Source organism: Pezoporus wallicus, unplaced genomic scaffold (assembly GCF_028554395.1).
Source record: "Pezoporus wallicus isolate ANWC-B61680 ecotype Strahan unplaced genomic scaffold, APGP_CSIRO_Pwel_v1 contig_6354, whole genome shotgun sequence".
NCBI lineage: Eukaryota > Metazoa > Chordata > Aves > Psittaciformes > Psittacidae > Pezoporus > Pezoporus wallicus.
The window spans coordinates 2,229,893-2,251,005 of NW_026638688.1; the positions used below are offsets into that span (position 1 = coordinate 2,229,893).

Here is a 21,113-nt window from a genome sequence, read left to right on the forward strand (position 1 = left end):
TGCTGCAATGCTTGAACTGAAACTAGCTCACACAAGAAAACTTCAGGCAGGGCTATTCCTCATTAAGAAGGATACTGAAAGTTCATTCATCCCTTCTGTCAGTAAATCTGTTCTTCCTGCCAACAATGCCCATCAAGCCTGAAGGAGCCTCCATGCTTTCAAGGGCAGGACATGGCAGTTCATGCAAGCTTTCCCAAGCTGTAGTATGAAAGCCTCAAAGAGAAAAACTTCTAGGAGAACGAGCTCAGCTTCCAGATGGTCAGGAAAACTCCTGTGATCTCTAGTCAAGTAGTACTCTTTAAGTAGCTAAACTACTTGAAGCTTCATTAGAACTGAAGCTGAAATGCCCAGCTCCTTAGCTGGATACTCTTGAGCTAATATTTAATCTACTTCTGAGAGTAGATACCCTTGAGCTAATATTTTAGTGGGAATTTGGTGCCTAAATACCATTGAGTTCTGGAGCAAAACCTCCAACCAGAGAAGGACTTTAACAAACCCTGCCTGTTGTTTTACAAAGCAAATTTGAATCTGAACCCAGCTGTGCCAAAAGAGACAGACAGATGAGCCAGAACTACTATATATACATACCTGCCTGTATATAGATTAATCATAATAAGGATCTGGTGTGGACATTTCAACCCAGTAATTTTAATGGAAATGAGGCTCTAAATCTGTATTATCGCACCAAGAAAAATGGAGCTATTTTCACATCTCAGTTGCCTAATGGACTAGACACACATTTTCCTTTGTCTTGGGGAATGAGCTGTAAGTGACAGGCTCTCCCCTGGCTGTTAATGATGCTTTCTTCTCTTGCCTGGCCCATGACAGCCTGCTAGGTGCTGTTGCCATAAGAAGTAAAACTTTATCCCCCAAAGCAGTTTGTGTGCGCGTTGGTGCATGTGGTGTATGCAATAAGCATACACAAATGCACACCTCAGTGACCAACCCCTTCTACTTCTGAAATTAAAATGTCTGGTGGGCTGATACTGAATTAAATGCAGGTGTGAACATTTACTTCATGCAATAGTTAAGGATCCCAGGACTTGCTCAGAAGTGAGGTTTTGTCACACAGAAAACCTATTGATCTCATAATAAGGACCTGGCAGAAACCAAGTCATAGTTCTGGGATCTGCCCCAGATTTACCAGTCTTTGGACCCTGCAATACATGGAAACATGTTTTACATATATTATACAGGCTCACTCTATGACAGGTTCTGAAGCTGGCCCTGCCCAACAGACCCAATAAAGATTGTCGACTGCAATAAAACTTCTTTGACAAGTTAGGAAAAACAATTGGAAACATAAATTCATGCTGTGAATCCAGCACCTCAGCAAACATTTACTGCTGCTTTTTTTTTTCTTACTTTCTCACAGAATGGGTTTTTTTTTAAGGAAAAAGAAAAAAAAAAAGGCAAAAAAATGACAAAGAATTATCTGCACGTTTGTGGATTATTGGTTTTCCTAGAATTTATTGCAATGCCAGAAATTAATTTATGAATAATAGCAAGCATGGGATCACAGCAAGCTTCATGTGAAGGAAAAAAAACACCTAAAGAATGTTCTAGTTGGCAAGAAAAAGCCCCTGCGTCAATCTGAATGCCAAAAAAGGAGGGTAAATCTTGCATACCAGCTTTGGCAATCATTAGGGGTTTGTAAATTATGAGACAATGTTACATTGTCTTCCCAAACATTTTTTTCCCATTTACTGCTCTGTGTGCCTAAGCTTACAGCGTCCTGGAATTTTATTGCTTTATGGCCACCGATATGCAGAGATTTAGGAAAATGTCACTTTTTTTCCCAACAGTTGTTCTTTCTTTTCCATTGAATGGAGATTGCTATGTATTACTCATTCCTGTGTCTCTTTGACAAGGATCATTACTTATGTTTATCATAAAAAGATGCTCTGTATTACTGTCATATGGTTTCGGGATTTGTTATTATAATGCTGCAGAGTCCGGAAATGGCACAAAACAAAGGCCAGTTTTATTTGGCATATTTGGGATAGTCTTTCACTGCCAAGTTCCTCCTTAGTTGCTTCAAGACAAGCATCTTGAAGGTCTAAAATAGAAGTACTCATTTTGCATAGGGAAATAAAAAACGGGCTTATTCTCATCTAGGAAAAACAGGTAAAAACTCATAGAAAACACATACAGGAGTTTACATTTGTTTATAGTATGGTTCACATTAGCAAGATAGGGCCAAATACATCTAACTCTCCAGGGTTTATAACAAGTTAAATCTCACAAGTGCTATGAAGCTTCACACTAGGACTGGCACCCTTAGCAGCGCTCAGCAGAGACAAACAGCAGGAGGGCGCTGCTTTAACCAGCTTAGAAAAACACAGATAAATTAGGGACGCCACAGGGAACAGCACTGGAAGTTACATTGTGCAGATTCCTGCACAAGAGGAATTTGCAGCTACATGGACTATCCTCCACCCCTTAACCAGAAATACACCATGAGCTGTAAGACCCTAAAGGAAGAGGAGATAGAGAATCCTTAATGTTTCCTTCAACCTAGCAAATTCCTCTCAGGGAAAAATTCTCCCATCAATGTGTAGTTGCAGAAGGACTGGAAGCTGCCAGTGAGTTGCACAACACTGTACTCGAGAAAAATTTGGGGAAAACACAAGAATTTGCCAAGCGCTGATGTCTAAATTCTAAGCAAATGGCGAAGGAAAGGCTGCCTAGCTAGATAGATTCCACCAGTGTTTCCTTCATTGTGACGTATCGACTCCAATTTCACCTAGTCAGGACTTGTGATACTGGCACAGATACTGGATTGACATGAGACCTTTTGTACAACAGATTATCCATTAGATGAAAGTAATACTACTCACTTGCCTCGCAGACACGTTGTGACTGTTAGTCAGGCACTGTTTCTGGGGATCGCCACTATCCAGGATCGTTGTTACAATCCATTAGTTAAAGTGGAGCTTTCTCATGTATTTCAAGTAAAAGCAATACATTAATTTAAGGACAATCATGGTCCTGACCACTAGGAAAAACACAGGCAATAACATCTTGGCCACTCAGATGTCAATATAATGAACATTTGCAGCTCTCGGAGAAAATGTACACTGTTCACATCATTAAAAAGTGAAAAGGGATGTCCACATTTTGAAGCCGTGTTTAATTCTGGGATTGGAAGAAAACTAAAACCCCCCTAAAATTTCTGTTGAAATATTCTTCATTTATGTTGCATAAAAATAACTCCTATCAGAAAGGTCAAAATGTTTTCATATTGTATTTCCTTTTAATTTCATTCATATATTGTAAGAAATCACGCTAAAATTGAACTGAAATATTTTAACCATCTTGGAATTAGAGATCTTCCTTTTCTCATCAAAGTGAAACGTTTCAGTCTCATCTAAGGGAATTCTGAAATATCTTCCCATGCACATGATAATAAAGCTGTTACATTTGTGAAAATATCTCAGTTTTGTTAAATGGGCATTTTCCAGTGGACTAATTCAAGTACACTTTCCACAAAGAATTATCCTGCAGAGTAAACCAGACACAAAATGCAAGTTCTTCTGCTTTTATAAGAATAAGAAGTACCCAGTGCCTCTGATAACTGTTGATGTGAGAAACATTTTATTATCTTCAGCAGAACAACAAAATTTGTACTGGACAGCAAAAGAGAAAACTAGTGATGTTTTGCAGAAGCCTAACAGCAATCTCCAAACAAGTCACACGAAAACTGTCTTGCAAACTCCCTTACACAAATCCACTTTCAACATGGTACCCTTCAACAAGACATTTCTAGACTGCTTCTACAAAATGTTCTGAATATGGCCAAATATTGACTGCACACACAAGACCAGGTGAAAACCAGCAAGATTTCAAGCTCCACAAGGGTTGTACTAGAGAGCTTTCAGCTCATGAATCAAAATTAGGTTTCACAGGCTTGTAGTCACTGAATCCTGCCGCAGCTCTGCGGATGGCTGCTCTGAAAGCCAGAGGTGCTAATGAACAGAAAGCACAGTTAAGACTTCCTGCATTGGAAGTAAATGACAGAGGTGGTTTATCTTATTGTTTCCAATGGGTGCGTTTGACAGGAGTTCAACTGGAGCAGAGAAGGAAAAGAATAAAAAGAAGAATGTTAGGTCTGGACCAAAATAATAATGACTGAGGATCACGGTACTTTCCTTTCAAGTGCCTCCAAAGAAACTGTCATTTTAACCAGGGATATGTCTTATCAGAAATGGAATGACAGCTATATAGGTGGCTGTAGTTATAAATGCTAGCTATAGGGTCACTGGAGTATAAAAAACACATTGGGAGGATGTTTTCATTACACATTTGCTTTTGTCTTCCTTTGTCAGGTTAGCATTGCATTTGCTCTGTTGTGTAGTAGCAGTGGCTTTTATTGATTTGTATTTTTCATACCGTAAATGCTCCTGGTCAGGGACTGTCATCATTGCTTGGTGTGACTACATTCTGCATAACACTTAGCATGAAATATATCAATAAAAATGGTGAAGCCCCCAAAGGATACAGCTGTGGAGTGCTGAGCATGTCCCTGACACATCTCACCTCAGGCTCCATAAAATAAAGGCTCACAAAGGAATTCAAAAAAGAACATTTTGCTGCATGTCCCTTGCTCAATGTGTCTGCTCCTCTGTGCAGCATGGACAGGCACTGGCATTTGGAAAAAGGGAGCCAAGTCCTCAGTGATTATATCATGGGAGGTTTTAATCTTCAAGAATTAGATGGCTTTTACAGATAGAGATGCAGAAATAGAGGGGTTTCTAAAATCCCAGGACCACAGAGATTAATTTTCAGGGAAAAAGATCCATTAGCCTGACTGCTGCTAACATAATGGAAGCCAGCAATGATCTGTTCAGGGCTTCCCTTATGAAACCTCCTTAGAGAAACTTTTCATCTTTACTACTTCCTCATGACCCAGTTCAGGATTTTCACTGTTATTCTCTGGGGGCCTTTACGCCACTGCTACTTGTCTAATTCAGGTCCTGAGTCAGCAAGATGCTTACATTTCTGCCTAGTAGCCCCACTCACTGTACTGGGATTACTCCCATGTTTAAAAGTAGTATCTTGCCAAATTGAAATAACATGCCCTACTTAAAAATCACGTAAACTAGAATCTACTGGGCTCAGACCCCAAAACCATCAGGTGTCTTTACTTAACTACTATCTCAGATCTCTCATACAATCAGCCAGAACCCAGGAATCTTGTATCACAACCTGGGTGTAAGAAATGCATGTATTTAAGGCTATCACTTTTCACTTTCAGGTCCTTGGGGTACAGAAGATGACAACATATCTCTGTCAGAAAGAAGAAAAGGTCTTAACTGCTTTTAATTTAAGAGATTTGAATCCAGTTATTTGTTAGAGTGATGGAAGGGTAATGGAGCAATCCTGTTTTACCCGGATGAATTTCCCATGACAAATGATACTGGCTCATCATCTGTGGTTATGATTAAATTCCAGTATTTTCCTTGCTCTAAAGCATGGATAAGGCTGCAAAGAGCTCTTGTTTTCCTTGGGACATTTGTTTCCAATTTTGCAAACACTGAGAATGTGGTTATTTTTGTAGTCCTGTTATGAAAGCCTGGCATTTTCTTCTTCATGTTGGAGTTAATTATAAATCATTGGAGTTGCACTGCCCACAACAAAGTTCTCAGACCCAGAAATCAAATCATTGCTGATCACTGCTCTCCCACCCCTGCTCCCTCTCTCACTGTCAGTTACTCTTTGAGGAAGGGAGGGGGCGTTATTTTAAGATGTTTTTATTGGCTTCGGAATATAAAGTGTCAGTTCCAAGGTCTTTTTTTCCCAGAGCAAGATAAACTCCTCCGGGCCATATATCATGGGGCTTTCGCATAACTTGACAGGACCTCACATTTAAATGCCTTTGCAATACCATATCTGATGACTTATGGGAGGACTGTAGTTTTTCAGGGGATGCATCATCAAAAGCCCCTTTCAGTAGCATTGGGCTTAGTCCCAGGTTTGTTTCTTTAACACTTTCAATAGCAACTTTTCTTCCTTAAAAAAAAAAAAAAAAAAAGAAAAATAAAAGCATACACACAAGCACACTTATACACACACATGCACAAGTAATATCATAACAGGCTGGCTGTGCATGGCTCCAGGTTGGGGGGTTGTGTTTGTTGGGAAGGGGGCAGTTACTGTTGTGTTGTTGTTTCAAATTAATAGTTTAGCTCTTTGGTGAATTTTACTGTCTGTTTAGGTTCAAGCACATTCTTTAGAGCAGATTAAGCCTGAAAATTCAGGTCAGAGGATCACATCAAGTTCTGTTAAAGGAAATTTGTTAAAGCTCTCCTCCCACTAACCTACTTAGTGTCAGGTCTCATTTGAAAGTAGGGCACTTATAAGTGTAAGAGTTTAATCAGGCTTCCTCTTTTTTTATTAGAAAAAATGAAAATCCAGTTTCTCTTTAAAATACACTGCTTTATTTTTATTTGAGTCTTGGTAGAGACATTTGTGCTCATTCCTAAGGATGAATGCATTTGCAGGAGCTGGTTGCTGCCGACTTGTGAAAAGGGATTGTCTCTGGAAACAAAATAATCATATTTAACTTAACTGGGCCCTTGTTCAGCAAAGCACTTAAGCACAAGTATAAATCTAATCTTACTCAAGACAAGACTTATACAAGCACTTCAACCTGAAGTGCTTTATTTCCAGTGGAGTCAGCGGAGCATTCCAAAATCATGACTCAGGTGCTAGAATCATTAGACTGGTATGACACTGGGGAAAAAAGCTTACCTAGATGTTATCTTACTCTGTCACTACGGTGGCTAGGAAGTTTCTTAAAAATAAAGCTCCTTCCTTCAATCTTAACAGCAAGCTTAACTACAGGACTTGCGTTCTCTGAATTAGATACAAAGCACTACATCAATGCATTGCAGTATAATCTCCCCTCAAAGATCTTTCAGGGACCTGAGAAACGTACATGTCATCAGAAGATGAATGTGGTGGTATAAAGAGATGTTTGTAGAAGACTTCACTGGAGGTGGGGTCAGAGACCAGAACCATTACATGGAGGTTACTGTATAGCACAATCCCCAGTGGTGATAGTGAAAAAAACGCAACCTCTCATGTTTAGACTGATGTGGATAGCGGCTGGGAATAATCTACAAATCCTGTCACTACCTCCTTTAAAATAAAAGGGAATCAATGTTGAATGCAAATACCAGCGCAAAATGCACAGCTGTAAACGGTGCATTAAGTTCCCCTTCATTTAAATGAACAGCTTTGTGTTTGTAAAGAGGAAAGTCTGAAAAGATACATCTATTTTGCCGGTTTGGGTATCCTAGTACTAAAAAATACCTTCTGGGAAACAAGCCTGTCAGCTTGTGATGCATTGTATATTAAGGAAATAATATATTCAGTGTTAAATTACATCCTGGTATGATATTTGGAATTCTATTGCTGGCCATAGAGCTGCACGCTCATTTACACTAGTGGGCATATTGGCCTTAATTCTACTATTCAGCAAGCAGGCCCAGTTATTCCTATTTTAGAAGCCCAAACTCATGACACTAAACCTGTGGTTCTAGTAGTTATGTCTTTTCCTCACTTTTCCATGAGCCTAAGACATTTAACATTTCAGGCAACACCAATATGCTGTTTGCATCTGGGGTAAACCAGCTTGATTCCAGTGAAGACAAAAAGGCAATGGCAAGTCCCTCTAGCTGAGAATCTGGCCCACAGTGCCTTCTAATTTTTCTATAGAGGCTAATGGGGAAAATGCCCGTCATTTTGCGGCTTCTTTCTCTCCACAAACACATTTAAGACAAGTTTGGTCAATTATCCCCATGTCTCCTATATCCATTTAGTGTAATTCCTATTAAGTGCAGTTCCACCTACAGCACTAATGGGAGAAATACTGATCAACCACAAGTCTCTCTTTGCTATATTTAGCAAACGTAAATGCTTGTGATTCCAGTGCATTGCCAGGGGAATGAGATCGTTATAGACTATAGCATTTCCATTTGACTTCCCAGGAGGATAGACCAGCATGGGTGAAAACCAGAAACCTACTTCAACAGACATACAAATAAGAATATGCGTGTCTGTAGGCTCTGCAGCCACAACATCCTGGAAGCCAGGCAGCTGAGCTGAAATAACACTAAACCAGGTATCCAGAAAGCTCAGTTCAACTTCTGTTGCTATCCTATTGTGCGACCCTAAGCAAACCACTTTATCACTTTGAGGCTTTCTACCTTATTTTTTCCCTTCTGTGTTTCCTCTTCTTGCAGAAAATGTGAAGTGTGTTTTCACTGCATAGTTAGAGCTGGGTCTTGGTGCTCATCTTGGCTTCACCCTCAGCTTTGCCTGGCAGGAAGCAGTTTCCAGTTTGCTTGCCTGCTGCCCCTGTACACAGTGGCCTGGCAGAAAATTGGAGGTGCTTGGATAAGAGGGGTGCTGTTTGCCCTCAGGAACACATACTGCCCTGTCTGAAGGCTCTGCATGCGTGCCCAGGGAAATGTGGTCCTCTCTCACAGTGCTCTGGGACCTCATTCTTTCTGCAGCCACTGGTGCCCAGTATTTCCTGCGGTTCTCTGGGCTGAGCCACTTTGGGGTTACTTCTCTGATGCTGGTAAGAAAGCTATGATGGAGCTTTTGAGCAAGAATCAACACACAAATGAGTTTGCTCCTCCCTGGAATGAGCTGTGGCATGATCAGAAGCACAGCTTGTGTTTTGACCCCCAGAAATTTGAGCAGACATGGGTACAAGTTGCAGACAAGAACCTGCCTGAAGGCTTTGTGGTGCAGAGAAGTATGATCTCGCTGCAGTCCACACTCACATCACAATCACAATCAGCTACTCTATTACTTGTGATACCCAACTGTGTCAGGTCTGCCAAATGGCAGGGTTCTCCCATAAGTGCAAATAAATAAGAATATTAATTCAAACAACAATCAGCTAAATGTGTGCTTACACCTAGCGATATGTAAAAAGCTTTGTAGAGGTCAGCAGTCAGGCACATATGCGCATCCAGCTCCAAAAGCAGGTTTTTATTGGGCAGGAAAAGGATGTAAGAGATAAGCATGCAAACTCAAGCCAGTGGGCAGGAGGGAAAGAGATAAGGAGTCAGAACTCTAGAGGGAGTGCAACAAAACTGTGTTTTCAAAATCTGTTCCTGTATCTATAGAACAGTGGAAGGCCTGAGCAACACACAGACACCAGGAACCTGCGTACTCATTCTACTGCAGAGCCCAGATCAGGGCAACAGAAATGTGTGGCAACAGAGATTATCAGCCTAGGTACATTTCCTGCTTCCTTCCCACACTGAGCATAGCTAGTGTGATTCTCAGGACTTAAGTACACCCACAGTCACACAACCTTAAGTGTACGTTCTCCTTCACTCAAACCCTCACACATAGCAATTATCCTTGCCACATGCTCATACACTCCTGGACTCCTTCACAATGTTTCCTAATTCACAGTGGGTGTAGGGTTAGACCAGAAATCACCAGATGGAGGAAGTTGGACAACTTTGGACAATGTGTTGCTGCTGCTTGATCTCTCTTAAGTCAGATCTTCTGCCAAGCAACTAAAGAACAGAATCGTTAACAGACAGCATAGAGGGTGGGCAAGACAAGCATGGAATCATAAACAACTTGTTAGAGCAGCTAACAAAGCTCAGTTCCCTCCAGCTTGGTGTTTCACATCCCCTAAGACCTTGCTGTGATTCTCTCCCTCCTGTCCAGTCCAAAGTTACCTCCTCCATCCCATTAACTGAGCACAAGGTAGCACAAGCTGTGGGTGTTTCATGGCTCCATTTGTGCCCAGAGGTTGGCCATTACTTGTGATGACTGGCCAGCTGGCTGCTGCCTCTCTGAATGACTAAAATGAGCTATAACTGCATTTCTCAGTGCAGGCACTGATTTGGGTCTTTCTTCTCTACCCAGCTGCTGATTTTCCTGAAGCTCTAGGAATTCAGTATCTCTGAGTTCAAATGTGCTTGAAATTGGCCACCTGGCTCCAAAACTGTTGAGGAGGGGAGGACAGAAAAGCAGAATGGCTGTACAAGTACCATTTCCCCAGGAAATCAGTTTCAGATGAGGGCTGGAAAGGACCTCAAGAGATTACCTAGACCTGCCTGCCCCAAGGCAGGAACAGCTCAGTCTACATCAATCTTGACAGATGTTTGTCTGCCTTGTATCAGACATTGAACACTGGCTTGGGAGAGTGCCCAGAAGATGAGCAAACTGGCTACCTTCAAACTACCTGGCAAGCTCTTCCATGAGTTTAACACAGCATTTCTCAGCACCTGGAAGCTCAAGAACATCTGCTTTCCACACGGGGAAAGCAGAGCTCAGTTACATCAAATCCTAGCATTCATCTTTTAATCTTATGCAGCTGACTACACTGCCATCAGCATAGTTTAGGAGGGCTGGAGTCAAAGTGACTTGACATCCCCTGCAAACTTCCCTCAGTTCCTGCCCATGTAGCTGTTCTTCCTTACACCAATGACCAATGAACCCTAATGCATCCTAGCAAGGGGGTTCATTGCAGGGTAATGTCCCTTCTCCCACACACACTGCTAGAGTGGCTATGGTCTAATGCATCTACTTGCTCCATTTCATCCACACACTTTGGCCCCAACTCAGTTCAACACACCACCAAATCCTGTAATGGCCATCAAAGAGTCTTTTAAGACATTCCACCTTTCTCCTGCCAAAACAGTAGGAAATGGAAGTTATAGCTGGAGGAAAGGAGGTTTGGCTGGGCTGTCGCTGAGCTGATGTTGGGTTTTCAGCACACGCAAGACAGACCACACAGGAGGCAGCCCTGATCCACCAGATGGAAGTGGCATCAGGACTAATGTGAGAAGGAGCTTCAAATCCTCCTTTTCCAGATTACTGATTTGCCTTCTAGATTTTCTTTTGCACCCTCAATTACAGCTCAGTCTATTTCAGTACTTCACAATTAAAACAAGAGGAGTTCAGGACAGAGTAGTGACCTTTTATTTCATGAGCTGCTCTGCAAGCACAGGTCCAAACCCAGTCACACACTGAGTTAGTTAGGACTCCATTTCAGTCCCAGAGTCCTCATTATACACATGGGTCACTGTTGTCCAGAAGTGACCTGCATAACATGAGTAACTCAGTACATGCCAGAAATATTCTGACCTCATTAAAGAAACTCCATGCTTGGAAAAGAGGTTTTCACTCATCAATCACCATTTTATTCATGCACGATAACAGCCTCATTAAATCATATGAGAGTTGCAGGAGATTTTTATATGCTAATTTAATACCAGTGTAACCAATTACACAAACTTCACATAATATTTTTAAATAATCAAGTGGGTATTCAATTAGCATGCAGTGACCATTTATTAAAATCTCAATTAATTCCTTGTTTAAGACTTGTGCACTGATCAAACTGTACAAATCCTAAATAAACCCACCAGGAGAAGCCATGGCCCTGAGACAGCAGCACTGCCCAACACATTAGCAGCAGAGATGCAGGAGCTCTCTGACACTGCCTGTCCCCCTACACCATGAGCACTTCACATATCCCCTGGCACTGAATGTCACTGCCCCATTTGATGGAAAGTCAAGTAGCAGCCTCAAAGAGTACAAAAGCCTTGGCTCCAATTCTGCTTCAGCTGTCTCAGATCAGACTCGTAGAGTCTAGACACACAGCCAAAAGCAGTTTAGTAAGTTGCTAAGGATCAGCACACCCACAATAATCAACTCTGTTGGCATCAGTGATGAAGTAAGACATGCCTTACAAGCAGAGTCAGATGACAAGTAACTTCTTACCACGGTTAGTTGGTTGCTTGACCGGGCACTTTGAAGCATGTCTCTGAGGAGTACTCCAGCCCTAGGCTGGAAGTTCCTGGGGCCATTTAAGGCATTCTTGCCCCATGCTCTGTGCCCTGTTGGAAGCCCTTGCCCCCAACCAGGAGCTAAAAGAATGAGCTTTGGCTTTTGTAAAGATGTGACTTGCATGCCAGAGCCGCTGCCAGCCTGTGTTTGAGCAGGCATGAGCCCCTCAGACCCCACCTCTCACAGGGCTGTCTGGCCATGAGAAACTCATTTTGCTTGTGCTGGTGATCAAACACCACAAATGCACAGTCTCTAAATGTTACAAATAAAGATTTCTTTTGTACCTCACCAGCAGCTGGTCATCTTTGTCGTCACTGTCACCGTAATGCTTTCAGCTCCTACACAAACAGCATAGCAAACATTCAACAGCCTTCCAAGAGCTCCAAACCACATGTTTGTCCTCTCAGCTGAGAAGAGGTATTTATGCAGTTCCTTATGAAAGACAATTACGTGCATCGCTTCCAGCTGAGCAGCTGAAAAATCTGCTTTGTATACACAAAATGTTTCCGTGCACTGAGAGCTCCTTTCTCACCTGTGAAAACAGAGCGCGGGTCGCATGTGCAAACAGTTGTACTTACAAGTGGCACAGCTGTGTTCTGAGAAACAGGGTGGAAAATTTAGCCCATAGCAATTTTGCATTTTTCACAGGGTTTATTATGAGCTCTCTGACAGTTTTACCCTATGGTCTCATGGGATTGTGTCACAGTTGGTTTTCATTTAATGGTGTTAATCAAGAAGTAACTGTGAAACTGATGTTTGTCACTGCTGCAGCTATTAGACCATTCACCTGGCAGCAAAAAGAAGTTTATCTTTGGAGGAAAAGAAAGGATTTGCCCTTTGTTCATGTCGGGGCCTCCTCCATTCTTCCACAGCAAATCCTCTGGCAGTATTAAGTGCAATAAAAGAAAGCAGCATACAGATGGAATGATTGCTCCAGTGAGCCTTGCAGCGAAGCAAACCCTGATGTTTTCTTCTCAGCGTCTTAAATGCTTTAGTGCGATTGTCCCGCTAGATGTCAGAGCCGAGCACGAAGCGACCAGAAAGACCCAGCTCCGGGTTCAGCCCGTCTTGCGAAACTGCTGCTCCTCAGCACCGCACCGCTTACAGACAGCAATGTGTGGCCTTGAGGGTCAGCTTAGAAGGCGAATAGTTCTGCATGCTGCTGAAGAAAGGCGCAGGAAACAGGAGGGGGCCCTTCCCAGTTGGTGTGCTGCCTTCATTAATCAGCAAGAGGAGATTTGCGTGCTTGATGGGCTTAGTGGAGAGAAGCACAGCTAAAAGTGAGACTGGAATGTGCTGATGTATTGCTCCCTGGTGTGCAACCTGTGAATTCTTCCAAGGGTCCCTGGGGGGGGTGCAGCTCTGCAGCAGCTTAAAGCAGAGCTAAAGGAGGAGGGGGAAAAGCTCCTGGAAAAAGCATACTTGGCATGATGGACCATAAGGATGGTTCATCCTACTCACTCTGCCATAAAGACCAGCCTGTGACCCATCACGCATGGGTCACAGGCTGACACACATGTTGTGTGTCAGATCTCCAGATGGGGAATGAACAGAGCTCTCTGTCATGGTGCAGAAAAATACCCCTGACAGGGATTTTAGGGTGCATAAATTTCACCTCCCCTCTCCTGACCCTGAGCCGCCATTCACATACTCAGCTTCCTGCCATGGCCACCAAGGTGAAGCTGGAAACCTACATGGCAATGAGACAGTTTTGCACTGGCAGGCCTGTGGGAGAGCATGACAGGGCATTCTGTCATGCGATTCCAGAGCTCAATGAATGAGGTTTTGGAATATCTGCCCTGGAGAGTTGTGGCTCAGGGAGCCAGAGAGGTGTTGGGAAAGAACCTGTGAACACAGGTCGACTGTGTGTCAGACCCTGGGCACTGCAGCTCCAAGGTGCAGGACAAGAATGCATCTAAAGAATGAACCACAAGAAAGATTCACACACTAGAGCTGTCTGCACTCCTAACACAGTGCCTTTAACGTGATGGCCTTTTACAACTCCTGGCTGGACTGGGAGGTACTGGGCTGCCAAATGGAATGAGCAGACATCCCACGCAAGGGTGTGCATTTCATTTCTCCTGCTAATGGGAGGGAGCACAGGGCCCCCAGTTTCAACAGAGATACTTGCCTACAGTGTCTGGGTCAGGCCTGGGGGTAGGTGTGTCTGCTCGGATACATGAGCTTCTCTTGAAAGGAAAGGCAGAGCCACCCTGACTGGTTCAGCTCGCTTTCCTCTGGATTTCTGACAAATGCTTTGTATTCAAAAGGTCAGGCTCGCAATGGCACCTCACGCCCTGGAGCAAAGAGTCACTCCTCACTGTTTCACTCTGCTCACGGCTGGCTGCCCAAGCTTGCTCCTTCTCCCTGCATCTGACATCCAACCTCCTCTCAGTGCAGAGGAGATGCAGCCAAGTCCTGGCATCAGCTGTCAACTCAAATAGAGGGGAACAGCACAGTGACATCAAAAACATGTTGATGGGTATTAGCCCTTTACCCAAGCGCTGCCTGTAACTCGCATGCAAGGGAGTAAGATTTTTCTCTTTCAGCAAGGGCCTTATTCTTTTGCTGGAGCAATATTCTCACAGGCTTGGGGTTTTTTTGGAGGGGAAACAGGGAGGGTGTATTACTTTCCTACACAAATCTGGTAGGGAACAGCTGCAGTTCTTACGAAAGATACTTGTCTTTTGCAGACTTGTAAGACCGGTAGCAAGAGGAGATAGAGTGCTTAGAAAGTGGATGTACTCCTAAAAAGAGACAACCCTCCCCTGCAGAAGCCTCTTCTCATGAACTCCATTTCATGCCAGGAAGCACCCACCATGATTTAACTCTTCACTTCCAAGAGAAAAACATTTCCCCCAGTGACCAGTTTTGATGATTCTTCCATTAGTAGGTTTGAAAGCACCTCTAGCAACCCTGTTCTGTGTGTACTGGCAACCCCAGCGAGCCTGTGATGACTCTCAGCAGAAGGAAATGCATTGTTAGCCCCCAGACCAGAGAGCAGAAGTGTCCCAGGTGAGAAAGGTAGGTATTTAAACAAAACAAAGCAAAAAAACTAATAGAAGTGTGTTTGCAAATATACTGGGTAACTAAAATAGGAAAGTCCTAGGGTGACTGACTGGGTCAGACACGTTTCTCCTGCTGTCAGTTTCATACCCTCTTTGTCAAGGTCTATCCTAGTAGATACTGAACATTGTAATGTGCATGTTACATTTCTTCTTGGCAGATGAAAAGGTGCTCTTTGGGCTCCCTCCTGCATGACCCAGCTCACTAAGGTGGCAGAAAACACTACAAAATTAAACAAGTCATTAGTTTCTGCTAAGTCAGACTCTGAAACAATAGCAAGTGTGGAGCAAGAACACACCTAGAAGCTGTGCCAGTCCCAGCATAGACCAGCTTAGGCTATGTGTAACCATTCACCAAGTGATCCTTACTTTTCCAAAAGACTTGTCTCCAGACAGAGATAGAAGGGCAAGAGCAGCCCTTTTGGCACTGCCCTGATTTAGCTCAGTTCAAGGTAAATGGGAAACCAGTCTCCAAGTATAGCCACTCTTCTATGGCATTCAGAATCCTTCATGAAGACCAGGGCTGCTTGGTTAAAGATGTGTAAAAACACACAAACCAACCACACTGAGAGCTGGGACATGCCCTGTGTCCAAGCACAGCTTTTAGCACAAGGAAGGCTTTCTCTAAGAACCAAAATTATTATAGACAAAGAAACAAAGGAGCTTAACCCAGACTTCAACGAAGAGGAACAAAGCTGCTCACCCTTTCTCTAGAGGATTAAAGCTGATTGCTTAAGAGGAGTCCAACATAGGCAGTTTATTTTTCAAAATACTTGGCAGCTTGAGCTATTGCACAACAGGGTTTGAGACACAGGCTTGTTGAAAGAGGGAACTTTGCACCAAACCACTCGAATGAAACCTTCAGCATCTTTCAGTATTGGCAAAATTTAACACAAAACATATTATGCCTTTTAAAAATATTTTTCTAACAGTTTTTGTAAAAGAAGTAAAATAAAACTAATTTCTTTCTGTCTCTACAACAGTATTTATTGAGGAAACATAACAAGGATAATGTCTTCATCAGCATTCTGGTTAAAAATGTGAAAAATTGCATTTGTGGTGGTGTATAAGACACAAAAAGCATCTTTTCAAACTCTGAAGCGAAGGTTCTCAAATGTTGTATATTTTCATTAAAATATTTTTATGAGTTAATATAATATAATTAATATAATATAAGCCTTTCAGAATTTGGGATCAGGTTCTACTCTCACCTGCACCAGCATAAAAAATGACTAATAGCAAAGTTGCATTGGTCTGGCCATTCAATAGGTATAGACATTTTGCCTGATACTAAACCAAACCAGTGTAAATATCAGTGTTGTTACAAATTAATCTTATTTGAAGTTATAATTAAGCTGTGATTTTTTCAGATTATTATGTTACATATCAATGAAGGACTGTAATCAGAGTGAGACCTTATTTATAGTTTCCAATAATTTATGCTAAACTTTAACCCCAGTACTTACACATTTCAGCTGTAATATCCATCTGATTGCCAAACACAGGTATAAGGATCAATACAATTCGAGTGCATAGGAAATGAATCTGGAATGACGAGGCCTTTCAGACAAATTACCACATGGCATTTTAAAATTACCTCATTTCCCTTTTTTTATCATCTTAATTGTTTTGTCATCTCCATTGGGAAAAAAGGGCTATAGAAAAGTTGGTTTGTGGGATTACATGAACTTGTCCCAGAGAACCTCTAGAAACCCAGAGTTTATTAATCCTTTAACCTTTTCTTATCACAGTGACAAACATCTAGGGCCACTTTAATTATCATGAGGGATATACCTGTGAAACAAGAGATGCCAAAGGCACTCCCACATGACCACGGTTTGAAGGGTTAATCTAAATTCTTGTTTAATTTAACACATCAATTTTCTAAATCTAGAAGGTAAAGAAATAAATAAAAATGTGAGGTAGGAGCATAGTGTCATATTGCTAGCAACTGGCAAGTACAGAATTGACCTGATCTGCCTCTCAGAGACTGAAATTCAGTCACTGGCAAAAGTGTTATGCAGACATTGTATTATAGGCAAAACCACCACTCCTCTCCATTATCATAGATGAAGTGATAAAGTGCTGTATCCAGTTGTATCAGGTAATAATCACTTTCATAAAATACAAAAGATGCATAAGATTCTCTTCAAAGAATTCAAGTTTCTTTTGTAAAAAGATGCACTGTGGGCCTCATCTTAGCTCCTTAATAGTGGCCTCACTAGGTTTCAGTAAAGACAATCTCTGAAAGATTTACAAATGTACATGTCATGCAGGGTTGAAAATCATAATTATTGACATTCTTCATCAGTAACAGTAATTGAACAACAAACTCAGCAGGCTTCCCTTAAATGGTTTAATGGCTTATTACATCTGCAGGCTGCCAATCTATCCCCTTCCCTCCATACTTCAGTCACTTTTATGTTTGTAGCCCATATAACGCACTGCACATTGCTTCCTTTTTACAGTGTCTTTCTTTTAACAAGCCACAGAGCCAGCAGGAACATGTTGTAAATGGGATATGACATCGCACTGTGGCCATCCTTGGAACATATATTCAATAAATATGCAAATCATTTCAAGTACATCTCTCCTCAGGTGGGAAAAGGTATGGAAATATAGTCAGATGTCACTTTAAATTATCTTCTCAAGGGAAAACAATAACACTGGAAGGAACCAAAGAAAAGGGGAAGAATGTAACTAAAATTAACTTTTTGTTTTCTAAAAAAGGGGAATTTCTTATGCCTTTAGTCACAATCAGTTCACAAGAACCTCACCTTCAAAATGTAACAGACTGGGGCTGATTCAGTGTGAATTACAGACACAACAACATAATAAACATGTCATATCTTCACATTAGACAAAAGCATGTAATGCCACTACAGCCACACTGACCATGGGGCTGCCCAGCATGACTGAAGAAGTCTGTCACTTAGTGGGACTGCAGAGGAACAAATACTGGAGACTTTTGCTGTTATCTATTTTTCCATTAATGGGTCAGATTCTGGTATCTTCCCATTGGCTACAGCTATAAATGAAAGGTGTTTGTATCCCAGAATTTAATGGACACCTTAGATGAACTTCGTAGAACACCAGCAGTATGATTTGGATAGCAGAATACTTAATACTGCTATAGAGTCAGTGGGGCTGATCCTGCTTTCAGCTACATCACTGTAAATCTAGAGAAAGCTCTGCTTCGATAAATGGAATTGGTTCACATTTTATTAGGGTAAATGAGCCAGCTTTTGACAAATCATTCACCAAGCTGCCACTCAGAAGATTTATTCTCCTTGATATTTAAATAAACATACAATAAGTATGCACCATCAATGCACATGGGAACTGAGTGCAGTGTGGCAGACAACTGACTCAGTCTTCTCCCTGCCATACAGAGAAGCCACTGGTGGGGGCGAAGCTGCAAGGAGACATGCCAGGTCATTGTGGCTCTGCTCCTAGCCTGCTGTATAATTTTAGAAGCAGTTTTTCCCTTATCCATGACTCCATCTCCCTTTTTATCATGCCTAGGTAGACTGTTACTTATTTGGCATTAGGGACTCGGTTTTGACTCTGACCCGCCAAACTTTGATCAAGAAGCTAAGAAATAAGGCCCTGTTTTAAAAGGGAGAGAGGTTTTTTTTTCCTGAAAACCTCTCCACTGTGACACACATTTTGGAGCACATCATTTTCAGCAATTAACACCACAGATACACCAAGTCTCTAAGCCAGCATAAACCAGAACCGCTGCTAAAGGAAATGGCCCTTCCTTCCCCTCACCCCCAGCCCACATTCCTCTTCACTCCCTCTGCTATTCCTTGCCCTGTGCCAACACAAGTGTTCTTGTGGCCCTGCAATGAACCACATCAGGGAACTCATCCAGGTTGAAACTAACCTGGGGAAAAGGAAATTGTTTAGTTTTAACCTGGCGGAGTTCCCTGGCCTGGTTCACTGCACAACCATGTGTGTGCTGGTGCCAGCATGGGGAAAGGAGCAGCCCTGGGCCAGCAAGGAGGAGGCAGAGGAACAGGGATGGTGGACCTCCCCCTGAAAAAGGCTGTTGCAGGGCTGGCTTATGCCAGCTTAAAGTGTTTGTAGAAATGCAGCACACATTTAAAACCTCTCTCTTCAAGGAAAAATTGTATTCAGAGGATTAATGCTTCCCAGGATATTCCAGCCTTGGCCATCTGTGGAGCACTGCTTCTGCCTCTCTTTCCCCCAGCCGAATATACTGGCATGGAATTAAAGCCCTGGGAAACATAAAAGCGACAAGCCTGGGGATTTTGTGACAAATGCAAAAATGCTCCTATTTGTCAAACCATTAGCAAAGGGTCACAGCTGTGTGAGAGTCCTGACCACATGCCAAGCTCAGGCCTGCTGAAGGTTGCGTGCCTGAATCAGACTCACTCTCACAACTCCCATTGAGATCCCTCCTGTGTATTTGTGACAGGCGCCCAAACAAGCCCAGCTGACTCCAGCATGTCCAGAGGAAGATTACTGCACCTTTCCTGAGCCATAGCTATGTGCAGGAATGCCGTGCTATTTGCATGTGGCTACAGCACTTCCAAGGACAACCGGGCTCCAGTGCTGCAGCTGCATTTGCCCACCATACAGTTTGAATGCAGAAGTCCTGCCAGATGTGGGGCAGCTCCTGAAGGTCAATGCAGGGCAGCTCTATGCTGTGTGACTGGAGCCTGTATTGCTGTAAAGTCTAACGCAGGAACAGTGGAGCAGCTCTGGATAGCAACAGCCCAGACCATGCCCATACCCAGGCCCAGTGTGGCCCTGGATATGGAGGCAATAGCTGCAGTCCCAAATTTGGAAGAAGACAAAATGAAGCCACAGCCTTCACTCCTCAAGGCTGAGAACAAGGGAAGAGGGAAAAAAGGAGCAACCTTGAATGTGTGGAGCAAGAAATAGGAGGTGGAAGTTGGTAAATCCAAGGTGAGGAGCAGATGACAACAGATACATCTGGAGCACTGTTTCAGGGTACCATATATTTAGTAGCTTCTTTCACTAGCCCCCTTTACCCTTGGAGAACTAGGTAAAACACAAAGCAGACATAAAGGGTTTGGATCTGATAGTCTGGGCTATCAGACTCAACTAGAGACAAGGGCAAGGCTGTCAGGAATCAGTCAGGCTTCCTAGCTTTGCACTGAGCTGCTCCAAGCTCAACTCTGAGAGCACAGAGTTCCAGACGCTGTGTTAATAGCTAAGCCCAAGCATTTCATTTTGACTAATCGTCCAAAGTTCAGGACTGATCCCAAAGTCCTTGGTCAGCAAATCTGGCTACAAATATAATGCAATTTGGCCTCCACCAGATTCCCAGAAATCTATGGGCTGGAAATGCCATGAGGATTAGGCAAAAATGAAATCTTTCTCTTAGTTTATCTAGATATATTTATCCCTGCTCAGCAGAGCAAATATGTTTGTTTTCCATATTTGCCCATCAGTTTAAGGCTTTTTTGTCACTGCTGCCAATTTTTGGCTACTTTAAAGCCTGACAAATCTTTCCTCTCTTCTGTACCGTTATGTTCGCTGGGAGCACTGATTAATCCCTTCCCACCCTCATTCTTTGAAGAGCAACCTTCACTTTATGCATTTAGGAGGAGTGGCTCCAAGGCTACAGCAAGCCAATGTTTGAGAATGGAGCTGCCCACCAAAAATAAGCTATTCTAATTGTGGATGGTTTCCATGTCACTCTTTGACACTTGGTCAGACTCTGCCACTTTCACTTATTCTCAAAACGTGTAAATTCTTCCTATCTTTAGGATTTGTATTTCTGTAGCACTCTGCCGGGTGGGATGAGCACTAAACACTTTGTTTGCACAGGGCGCATATGAGAGATACTTCCACAAATTCTACTCTAACCAGCTCTGGTGACACAGGTAAGGGAGTAAAGCATAAACTGAGGAAGGTTATGTTATGACTTGAGTCAGGGACAGATGTAGTTGTGTCAGTGTAAGACCCTGTCCCCAGCTATGTAACACTGACCTGCCTACCTCAGTATACCACCTTTCCCTCTTTCAACATGCTGATGGAGCAGGCTCGTGTGAGTGTGCCGTAGTTTGCTTTCTGTAACATCATTTGGATCAGTTCATCCATCCACCTGGTATTGCCTGAATTCAGGATCACTCATGGGATGTTTCACTGGCAGAATGGATGGGGCAGTAATGTCTGGCAAGGTACATGATGATGATCTCCTGGGAACAGCAACAT

General features: G+C 42.7%; 1 long non-coding RNA gene across 1 annotated transcript in view; it reads right to left on the minus strand.

Annotated features, from left to right (window-relative positions):
- Positions 1-12,379, minus strand: part of LOC130600573 (uncharacterized) — a 51,050-nt gene extending 38,671 nt beyond the window's left edge. Inside the window, exon 1 of the long non-coding RNA XR_008972488.1 lies at positions 12,120-12,379. This is a non-coding gene — a long non-coding RNA (uncharacterized LOC130600573). The remainder of the gene's footprint in view (positions 1-12,119) is intronic.
- Positions 12,380-21,113: the final 8,734 nt, after the last annotated feature.